This window comes from Cucumis melo, chromosome 4 (genome assembly GCF_025177605.1).
Source record: "Cucumis melo cultivar AY chromosome 4, USDA_Cmelo_AY_1.0, whole genome shotgun sequence".
Classification (NCBI taxonomy): domain Eukaryota; kingdom Viridiplantae; phylum Streptophyta; class Magnoliopsida; order Cucurbitales; family Cucurbitaceae; genus Cucumis; species Cucumis melo.
In genome coordinates, this window is record NC_066860.1 from 16,098,470 (window position 1) to 16,110,783 (window position 12,314).

At 32.6% G+C, this 12,314-nt stretch overlaps 1 non-coding gene across 1 annotated transcript; it reads right to left on the bottom strand.

The window, feature by feature from the left end:
* Positions 1-9,052: 9,052 nt before the first annotated feature.
* Positions 9,053-9,200, bottom strand: LOC127149157 (small nucleolar RNA snoR135). The gene has a single exon (XR_007820561.1). It is a non-coding gene; the product is annotated as a small nucleolar RNA snoR135 (small nucleolar RNA).
* Between the last annotated feature and the right edge of the window lie 3,114 nt (positions 9,201-12,314).

The following is a 12,314-nucleotide window of genomic DNA, read 5'->3' on the forward strand; positions in this document are numbered from 1 at the left end:
TTGAATTTAATTATCAATTGTGGTGTGTATACAAATGATCTCTACAACATCTATTTATAGAGTTGTGAGAATAATAGTTACAAAACCAAACATAAATAGGGGAGAAGAAAGTTATGAAAATTGATGAGGAGGTTATCAGATGATTTTGTAACCTAAGAAAATATGAACATCTAATAATATTTGACTTTAATGTAGAATATTCATAACATTTTTAACATTTTAAGTTTAAAGGTATTTAGGAAGCTTTTCAAGAACTCATGGGTATTTTTGAACAAAACATTAATAGATTCCGTCCAAATCTAATTATGAGAGTACTTTTAACATTTTTTTATTCTTTGTGTGTATTGACTCAGCTGAAGGTGGTGGATTCGAACCACAAACTTCTTATTTTTTATTGAACCAAATACCCATTTGGGTTTTATGGACTCTAATAACATATTTGATAATATGAGATTCTATTAAAACTAATTGACAATGAAATAAGTAGCTCATCTATTTTATACAAAGTATGAGTCTATTTAATTTTTTCGATGTGAGATTCTCAACACCATTTAAACATATCGATGACAAATGAGTATCATAGACTTCTAGTTGATGACAATTCATATGAAGATGATTATAACTGTTGAAAGAATGAAGGTTATCTAACCCACGACTAAACTTGTTACATACGATATTACATCATTTTCAGAGACATCACAAACGTGGAAAGATGGTTTGGTAACCTAGTTCAGTACAATACACCACCTAGTCTTAAGGAACAATGTGCTTACGGGAAGATACATTTACTAGTATAAATTCAACCAATTATAACTATGTATTTATCTAATTTAGAGAACAATCATTTAGGCTCTCCCAAAGTATACTGGATTCCCTCCCAATGAAAGAGCTTCCCTAAGTGTGAGGTTCTCTTACCTTCAATGTACTTGGGCTCCTCCTAAATAAAAGACTTCTCTCTACTTGTGAATATTTCTTCACGTTATGAATTTAGGCTCCATCTAACTCATAGAATCTCTTTTCAAGAGGAAGATACATTAGGCTCTCTCCCTAAGACCAACAAAACTTCTTTGAAAAAGCACGATACAACAACGAACGACATTACTTCAAGATCAACAAGAATTCTAGATCAAACTTCAACCACCACAAAACAATACTCATTCAGAACGAATCGATGAGATCTAAAGAATCACTCAAGACTACCAATGGTGAAAAATTCTACAATCTCATAGTTCAACACACTTGTGTTATTTGGCACAAATACAAGACAATATGGCTTGAATATTCTTCAAAACATCCAGCCCGAGTATTCCGATTATTCATCCTAACTATTTTTTCGAACTTTTGATATCGTGTTTAATATACTTTTTTCAGCCTGTTTTTTCAATTCAGTAGAAGGTGATTTCACAAACCATTTTTTTTTTCTTTTATCAGAAACATGCTATATAGATTTTGTGCTTGCAATTATTAAAAATTTGACCCGATGCACCAAAAGATAAAAACTTGGAAGGTTATATAAAATAGCAACATTTGATAAATTAAATCTAACTAACGACTATTAAACATACCAACATTAAATTTTTTAATTTGTATTTAATATATACTTATGTTTTTATGAGATTTTTAGAAAAAACATATTTCGTGCAATTATGTTTATGTTCGTTTATGCTAACGTGGTTTCATCAAGTGAATTAGAGAATTTTTTGAATGTTGGAAGAATTTTCAATAGGCTCGAAGTTTAAAATTCTTTCCCTGAAGTAGAGTTCTTTTTTTTTTCTTTTTTTTTTTTGGGTTAGTTTTGTAGACAAACATTTTCAAAATATTAAACAAAAATACTTTTTTTGTTATTCTCACTTCTTATTCTATTGTTATTGGAAATACAAAATATAAAATACAATATATATTATTTTATATAAAATTTGCTAACATGTAAGCTTAAATATTATTGTTGGAAAATTTAAAGTATCATTTTTTCAAAATTATAAGGATATACTTTTGACACATTTAAAAATAGCATAGTTTATTTTTATAGTAGAAAATATAGAGTATTTGATAGTTGAAATTTGCAATACTCTTTGAATATAATAAGTAAATACTCTTTGAAATGTTATTTAGTATATAAAATATATACTTTTGAAAATATAAAATAAATGATACTTTCTAAGTATAAAATATGGTATAATTGATGTGAGACACATTTCAAACACAGAAAAGAAATATGGAAACATGGTTTTTCCATAAATAAAATAAAGCATTTTGAAATATTGGAATGGGCCTTTCTCTTTTCTCTTTTTGAATAACTTTATCTATCACTTTAATATATCCTTATCTTGCCACCTTGCAATTAAGGAATATCAAAATAATAGAAATAATGATTATAAATATTGCGTATTAAATTTGTAAGTACAATACTTTTTCAAAATTTGAGAATATAGCAAAAAAAAAAAAAAAAAAACATTGAAGTTGATTTATGTTTTTATTATTCTAAATTTATGAATAAAGTATATGTGATATAATCTAATCACCAATTTAAATAATTTATATTTGATATATCAATTGACTAATATTCATAAATCATACGAAACATTATTGAGATAAAAAAAATATATGCAAACATTTGTTCTAGAAATAAAGCAATTTGAAAAGATTAGAATGTACTTTTTTCTTCGTTCTTTTTTAATTTTAAATAACTTTATTATGTCACTTCGAATATAACTTTACCATAACGTTTATATAACTTTATTATGTCACTTTAAACATAATTTACCATGATGCATGACTAGTGAATGAATAGGTAGTCTTACAATTAGCTAATGATATAACATGAAATATACATATGAGTATACATCCTAAATAAAATAAGAGGCTTGAGTACTGTTTGAAAATTAGCATCGAGGTGAAAATGTGTACAGATGAAACCCTAAATTCAAAAAATAATTGGGAAAAAGTGCTTGCATGACAGCCAGTAATAACGATCATAAAATTATGAAGGGCTTCATTTGCCCAATCAAAGGAGGCTACATAATGTTATGGTTCTATCATATTTCTTATGATATCTTAGAATCTTTACCGTTAGTGGCAGAATTCTTCGACTCATTCTTTGGCTGGGGATGGTCTTATTATAGCCTCCATTTTACCTTTCTTTGAAGCTTTTTAGATATTTAATGCTTGTTTTTTTCGCTCCTTTGTTGTAATCTGTTTGTCTAAAAGAAAACAATAATATTAAAGTTCTCTCAAGAGTAAATTAATCTGCTCAAGTTTTATTGATGAGTAACTTGGGCTATAAATAGCCAATGAGATTACATAAAACTCATGGGCTTTACAAGTTGTTGCAAGTGCTATTCAGCAGAAAATAACAAACTAACAAATGGTAACAGAATCATTACTAAACTTAATACTCCCCCTCAAGATGGCTTTACTATATCAATAATACTCATCTTGGAAAGTAAAGTTTTAAAGGAAGGTATAGGCAATGCTTTGGTGAATATCTCAGCAATTTGGTGTTGTGTTCGAATGGGCAACAACTTTATTGCTCCTTTTATAATTTGATCTTGTATGTAGTGGCAGTCCAGCTCAATGTGCATTGTAAGTTCGTGGAAGACAAGATTGGAGGCTATGTGTACAATTGCAGTGCTATCACAAAAGATTAATGAGGGAGATTTTGTAGAGATATGTAAATCTTTTAGTAGTTGAACTATCCAGGTAAGTTCACCTGTTGTGGCAGCTAATGCTCGATATTCAGCTTCAACAGACGAGTGTGATACGGTGGTTTACTTCTTTGATTTCCAAGAGATTAAAGAATCTCCTAGGAAGATACAAAAGCCAGTGGTGGACTTTCTTGTGTCATGGTATGACGCCCAATCTGCATCGCTAAAGGTTTGTAGTTGGAAAGATCTTGATGGCTTAATGAGGAAGCCTTGTCCGGGGGTACCTTTTAGGTAGCATAGCAGATGATTTGCTGCAGCCATGTGTGACAATCAACTCTTTGCTGTCATTAGCTTTCAGTTTTATATTTGGATCCATCGGTAAGGATGTTGGTTTAGATGCTAGGAGTCCCGTGTCTTCTAAAAGTTGTAAGGTATAGTTTCTTTAGGATATGACAATCCCTTTTGAGGATCGGGCTAGCTCAAAAACAAGAAAGTACTTTAATGTGCCAAGATCCTTTGGTTTGAAAGAGAATGTAAATGTGCCTTTAATGTGGTTATAATTTCTGTAAAAGCTCCAGTGATTATGATGTCATCGACATATACTAGTAAGCCAACAAAGGTGGATTCCCTTCCTCTTGTGAATAAGGAGTAGTCTGACTTGGATTGTGAGAACCCAAGTGATATTAAAGCTTGGGAGAATTTATCAAACAACTGTCTAGAAGCTTGTTTAAGTCCATATATGGACTTGTGTAGTTTACAAACGAGTTGCTCCCCCTTTTTGGAAACCATGTCATGTTTGTATCCAAGAGGAAGGTCTATGTAGACATTTTCAAATAGGTCTCAATGTAGGAAGGCATTTTTTATATCCAGTTGGACGAGAGGCCAGTTCATGGAGACTGCGAGGTTGAGCAAAACTTTAACAGTTACTAGTTTTGCTACAGGAGAAAAGTTTCAATGTAGTATAAGCCTTCTTGATAGGTGTATCCTTTTGCTACCAACCGAGCTTTGTATCTTTCTATTGACCCATCAGCTCTGTGTTTGATCTTGTAGACCCATTTGCATCCTATTGAGTGGCAGCCATTTGGTAAAGGGATAATAGTCCATGTTTTATTTGTTTCCATAGCTGAAAGTTCAGCTTTCATAGCTTCATGCCAATGTTCATATAGTACTGCTTGATGGTAGAACTGTGGTTCATGGGATGATGAGATATTCAAGGCAAATTTTCTGTGTTGTGGGGAAAGGTTGTTATAAGAAAGGAATTTTTCAATGAGGTATTTTGAGGTGTGGGTAAGGTGTTTTTATCATGTAGTAGGTTACAATGGTAGTTTTGAAGGTATGACGGAGGTTTGGATGCTTTGGTGGATCGCCGAATTGCTACTAGTTCACTTCTTTCAGTATTACTACTTTGTTGTCCATTTTCTATGCAACTTGGACTATTTGTGGTGGAGGATGAAGGCATATTATTATTTGTTCCTTCATTTTATGGTGGTATTTCTATGTTGCCGATTTTAGTAGGGCTGCTTGATGCTGTGGATTGTAATCCAAAAAATTCAAAGCATTTTGGCAGCACTAAATCTGGAAATGGGTCAATGACATCTTCTTGGATGGCTATGGTATGAAAGGGAAAAATGTTCTCATGGAATATTACATCACGAGAGACAAAGAAGGTCTTCCTTTCAATGTTGTATAATTTGTATCCTTTCATTCCTGGAGGGTACCCAACAAAGATAGAAGGTATAGAATGAGGGTCGAATTTTGTACGGTGTGTGGAGAGTGTGAGGCGAAACACAGGCATCCAAAGGTGCGAAGGAGTTCATAGTCAGCATTCCTTCCATTTAGTTTGAAGTAAGGTGTTTGCCACTTTAGAGCCGGTGAAGGGGTGCGGTTGATGAGGAATATTGCTGTCAAAACACATTCTCCCTAAAAACTGATAGGTACTCTGGACTGGAAAAGGAGGGCTCTAGCAACATTGAGTATGTGTTGGTGTTTTCTTTCAACAACAAAATTTTGTTCTGGACGTTCAACAAATGAGTACTGATGGATGACTCCTTTGGATGAAAATAACTCACTAAAGGATAATTCTGGTGCATTGTCTGATCTAAACACCTGATAGTGGTGTTGTATTGATTTTCCACGAGTGTAAAAATTTTTGGTATAATGTCTTGTGCATCAGACTTTTGTTTCATAAGGAAGAGCCATGTATATCTGGAGAAATCATCCACAATAGTTAGAAAATATTTATGTCCAGAATATGCGCTATTTTTGTATGGTCCCCATGTATCACAGTGAATCAACTCAAAGGCTTTGTTTGAAGCATGACTACTTGATTGAAAAGAAAGTCTGTTCTGTTTGGCTAGAGGGAAAACAGTACATATGTTTTGTGTCTTAGGTAAATGAACATGAAGCATGTCTTTCAGATGAGCAATGTGTTTGTGACTGGGATGGCCTAGTCTATCATGCCATGTATCAACATCAGTATGAGTCAAGGAAGCAACAGACAAATCATTGTATATAGGCAATACATGTGAATCACAAGGAGTATTGAAAGTAGTAAATTCAGCAGCATCAGAAGTGTTTAGAGTTTGAAGAAGATACAACCCATGCCAGATATTAGCCTTGCCAATTGTCTTTAAAGAGTACTTGTCCTGAATAATGCAATAACCATCACAAAATTTAACCAACGTGGGTAAGGATGAAGTCAGGGCACTGATTGATAGGAAATTAAAATGAAATTCAGGTAAATACATTACATTTTTCAGGATTAGTGTAGGAGATATATTGACTGTACCAGTATATTTGACAGAAACATGAGTGTGGTTTGGTAATGCTCCATAATCTAAAATCCACATATAATTTTTCACAGGAGGTATAAATTTGGTTTGAGAATAAATACCTGCTATATGTGAACTGGAAGGTGAATCTACATTTTTGAGATTGCAGCATTGACAAGAGGTTTTGGCATTGCTCATTTGATAAGCTTTCAAGGGGATTTTCAGATGAGTTGTTTGTGGGAGATTCACTCTTCTATGGATTTTTCTGATGGTAGCGATGTCCTGGGGGATAACCGTGAATTTTGTAGCAGCAATCCATAGTGGACAGGGCGTTCTTTCTTCTTTGGGTTGTTATAGGATTTGGTTGAATTCTTTGCCAAAAGTGCAGTAGCTTGTACAGAGGGATCATTTGTGACTTGGGGCATGGGAATTGCTCTCTGTTCAATCTCTTGTATTACAGAAGAAAAGGCTTTTGAGCTTGTTGGTTCAAGCTCCATTAGGAGTAATTGTGTTCGAATTGGGTTGAAAGCTTCTTTCAGGCCCATGAGAAATATCATCACGTACTCAATTTGGAAGTAACCATTAAGTTCTTTGACTGCCCCGCAAGTACAAAGTCCATATGAGCAAGAAGGGCAGTATGAGGCTAATTCCATAGTGTTTTCAGTTTGGCATAATAGGTGGTGACTAAGTCTTGTGATTGAGTTAAGGTTGATAATTCTCTGCGAATCTGATATACTCAAGGTTTGTTCTTGCATTGGTATCTTTCATGAAGGTCAACCCATATTTCGCATGCTAAATCAGAGAAATATCCAAGCCGTGACTACACTGTTACAGACAATCCATGATTGGAGGAGTTCACCGGTAGGACGTGTGATGCTATCGTCGATGAAACCGAGTTTGTTCTTCACAATTAAACCAATTTTCATTGCTTGGCTCCAGGAGGTGTAGTTCAATTTGACAGAAACACGAGTGTTGTTTGGTAAGGAAACTTGTATGGGTTGAATAGAGGTGTGATTGGTGGATGAGGAGGAAGTTGGCAGATGGGTTCTGCCATGGTTGGAAGATCGTAACTCTTAAAGAGATTTTTTTTTTCTTTTTGTTAATATGATAAGATATTAAAGCTCTGGGTAAATTAATCAGTCCAAGTTTTATTGATGAGTAACTTGGGCTATAAATAGCCAATGAGAATACATAAAACTCATGAGCTTTATTTATGGGCTTTACAAGTTATTGCAACTGCTATTCAACAGAAAATATCAAACTAACAAATGGTAACAGATTTGTTACTCAACACCGAATCAAATAAATGCTAATGTTAAAAATATTCAGAGTTGGTTGTTAGCTATTAGTGGCTGGGTGGCTTTTAATGGTGTGTTTTTAAGGTAACAAAAACAAAGTAGATGATTAACCTAACAAGTAGGTGAATTAACCTAGCAAATGTACACATACATATTCATGATGGTAATGTTCGACATTGATTAAGAAATTAGAATATAACATGTAGTGTCAACGTTGATTGAAAAATTAGCATATAACATTTAGGCAAAACCTTTAGACTACATGATCAATACATGAACCTGATATTTTACAATCAAATCAAATATCAACCCACTTAAGAAGAGCCTTCTAGAGTAATCTATCTTATTGCACTGATAAATTTACACTTGTTAATTGTTTTTGTAAGATTAGGTCCAAAATTATCCTCCCATTGCTTTTTCAAAACATAATTTGTAATATTTAAGTTTGCTAATGTAACAATAAAAACTTGATTATTGAATCTATAACTTACACATAACTACTTAAAAACCTGAGAAAAAATTGTGTTCTCAAACTAAGTTTCATACAATTGTACAAGTTAAATTCTATATGCTAGATTGTTAAATTTTTATACAATCTCTTCGGAGGATTCACAATTTGTCCGAAAAAATAGATTGAAAATGCAATTCCAACTGTCAAACATTGGCGTTTGAGCAGTTAGCCCAATTTTTGTTTGTTCATCATCCACCATACGTATAATGGCTATAAAGAGTGGTAGTTCATGAGGACGGGGGCCTTTATTTTGATCTGCCAATAGAACTGATAAGAAACAGGGTGTTGTCGAAACAAAATCACAATCAATAGCTATGTTACAAAACATAATTATTAAAATCCTATAACTAAGAACAAAATCGATAGTTTCGATAGCAAAATTGTCGAAGTCAGAGATTCGTTGTCAAAAAATACCAATTTTTTGCTTGGATGACTCAATCAAATTATAAACAAAATCATATGGTTGCTGTTATCATATTGGACTTTTCCCCAAAATAGATAAACAATTTAATGTCCATTTAAGCATCGAAGTTTGAAAACCTAATATTGTAATTCCTGAAATTTCGCAGATCATAACGAATCAGACACCTAATGAAGCATAATATATCACAGAATAACTCCATCAATCAACAGATACAGTAAAAATAAAATTAAATTGTAACAATCACAAAATCAAGTATCATTAAGCAACCAATCTTCGCCATTATGAAACAGTTCATCAGAAAAGGTGGCAATAAAGAAAAACCAGAACGAGAACCGAATTTTCAGATAAAAAGAATCTTTGAATTCGATTGGAGGAACCGAGAATCAAAAGAGGAAGAAGAAATACAATGTAGGGAAGATGATTGTTGAAAATTCAATGGAGATGAATCACAACTGCCCACCTTCCCCCCTACAAGATTTATGTGGCAGGGAACTCTTTCGGAACAGAGTACACTGAAATTAGCACCACGCCGATACACACAATCCCTGCCCTTTTCAACCTCTATTGTTCAAGGTGAAAGCCATTGAAGAAGAAGAAGAAGAGTAAGATAATTGATCAGAAATCAAATCGGATAAGCAAAGTGGGACAAACGGCGGCGTTAGAACGAAGAGAAATGAAAACAATGATAGCCACATTAGATAACCCTTAGGGGAGGCAGTGCTTATTATATATAGGGGAAGAGCCATGGCTAGGGTTTCGTGGATCGATCCTTAAGCCGCATACGAAATTACGAGAATGCCATTCATTTACAAACGGGTTGGGGATTAGTCAATAAATAATTCACACAAATTATCAAAATTAATGTTTCGTCCAAAATCAAATCAAATGAATGCGATGTTTTATGATTTGGCATTGTATTGAAATGTATTATTATTTTTTAGTAGGAGAATGTGTGGGTTTGTTGTCAAAATAATAGAAGTTGTGAGATGAAATATTCCAACTTCAACGTTGAATTGTTATATTCATCTTCGTTACTATGTTATTAATTTTTCTTACTCTTTTATTCAATCTTGAATTGGATCTAGTTTCACTTTAATCAACTTTTTCCTTCCTAAACTTCTAATTTTGATCTTTTGATTTGTATTTAAGATTAGTTGACTTGTGCTTTGCTTCAAATTTCAAAAAGTTCAAAATGAAAAGTAAAACAATAAAAACAAGAAAATAATGTAAAATTTTAAAACGTTAGTTAAGGAGTTTTACAAACTTAATTTGATTCTTGAATGTGAATTTGATTTTATTGATTTGTACTAGAAGTGTTACATCTTATGATATATAATCTTTTGATTCTTTCTTTTGAATGTTGACTTTGACTTGAGGTTGATGTTGTTAATTCGGACTGTGATCGAATAGAGTAAGATTGCAACTAAATGAGATTGAGAACAATAATAATGAAGAAGAAGAAGGGAGAGGATAGAACACAAGGATTTTACGTGGAAAATCCTTATACAAGTTAGGATAAAAACCACGGGCAAGGATAGAATAATTTACTATATAAAATAGGAGTTACAAAAATTTTCTTTCTTATTGAGGGATACAAAGCTCTCTAAGAAGAAACTCTCTCTATATTATATTTCACTCAACTTGTTGGAGATTTTGGGATGGATTGACAATCATGGGTTATTACCTATTTATAGCCAAAAGATACTTGGCCATCAAGCAAATCCAATGGCTCTAATTTGTACTTGATATATGTATATGATCTAATGGCTCCAAATATTCCAGAAAGATGTGAATGATCCAATGACTATAAATTATTCCTGGAGAAAGTGTGAGATCAAATGGTCCAAAAATTTGTTTTCAAGAAACTTCTTGATAATTCAAGATAATTATTCAACGGTTGATGAGTTTGTTCTTAAACATGAGATAATAGTCTTTGATTTGCTTCGTTGAAGAGAAGATCAAGTGGTTGAAGAAGAAATATTCAATTTTTTTTGAGGAAGAGACAATCTATTTTTTGAAAAAGAAATGTTCAATTTGTTGATTAAGAGACATTTGTTTGTAGGGTGACTTTATTGGAGTATTCTAAGTATTCTGGTTTTTTAATCTTTCAAATTCCGATCCCTTTGTTGAAAACTTTTGGTCTTTAAATCTTTTAAACTTAATGTTGAAATTCTTTGAATTATCTTTAATTGAATATATGACTCCATGATCTCCTTTTTTTTTTTTAACAAATAATTTACAGAAGAACTATGTAAGTATATAATCTAGTTTACATATGGGTTTGGGCTAACTTTTGGATTTGAACTGAAATTAATCTTTATTTAATAAAGTTTTGTTGAAGGTTGACCAAATTTTTTTTAATAAACTCGAGAAGACTTAGGTTAAGGTTAATCGCCATACAATATAATTTGATTGGATGAGCTAGCTGTAAATAAGTTTAGTTAGGTTTGGTCAAATTGACAATCCAATATAACTGAAATTCGGATTGAGTTGCCTGATGTTATTTATTTATTTTATTTTTCTTTTTTAAAAGTATATTATTTATTAACTTAAAATACTTTAAATTTGTCTACAATATATTTTAATAACTAAAATTTCATAAAATTGAAATGAAACTCCAATGTTAAATATCAACATTCAACATATTTATTATAAACTTCATAATAATCTGTATGAATTATAATATTTACGACCTGTAATAAATTTTTTTAATAATATTAGAAATTCGAACTAGGTTCACTACAAGAAATCGAGGTTCTCCCGACGCAGCCAAAGACGTCGACACAAACGACGTCGAGAATAATAGGCTCTCCCGATGCAAAGTGTAAGACGTTGGGAGAAAAAGCTATTCCCGACGCATTAGGTTTAGCGTCGAAAATGGTGTTAGAAAAGGCAGGTTATCCCGACGCGTGTAATGCGCATCGAGAAAAAGTCATCGGAAATAAGGCCACATTAATTATATGCGGCATGTATTCCCGATGCCATGCGTAGTGCGTCCAGAGTAACCTGTAATTTCCAACGCATCAAGCAAAACCCCGCGTGTTCCTGACGTCATGTATAGGATCTCCCGACATTTTCGTGTTGCATCGGGAGATCCCCTATAAATTCATTTTAGTTTTGTATTAAACATAACTGAAATGAATAAAGAAAAGAAAGTGAAGGAAGAGAGAAAATAAAGGGAGAAGAGGTTATTGCTTTGTGTCGCCTCCTTGCATTGTCGTCGTCTACCACCATATAGGTAAGTTTAAATAAGTTAATTTTTAGGTTTATGGTAGATACTTTAAGGTCTTTTTTAAAAAAATTGTTTTAGAATTTTGTTTTGGAATAGATTTTTTATTATTAAATGTATTTTTGTATAGAATGTGTGTAATGTTGAATTGAAATTTGAAGGGGGGGGGGGGGTTATGATTGAATTCAAATTTGAATGAAGAGGGAGGTGTTATGGTTGCATTCAAATTTGAAGGGGCGTCTATGTTTTGAATTGAAAATGTAATATGTGTTAAAATTTGTTTTGGCTATCCTGCAATTATGGTTGCCTGTTTGTATTGAATAACTTTGTTGTTGATTTAAGATGGCTATCCTACAGTTATGGTAGCCTTTTCTGTTTTGAATTTGTTTTTATTTGGGATGACTATCTTGCAGTTATGATAGTTTTGTTTGTTTTGA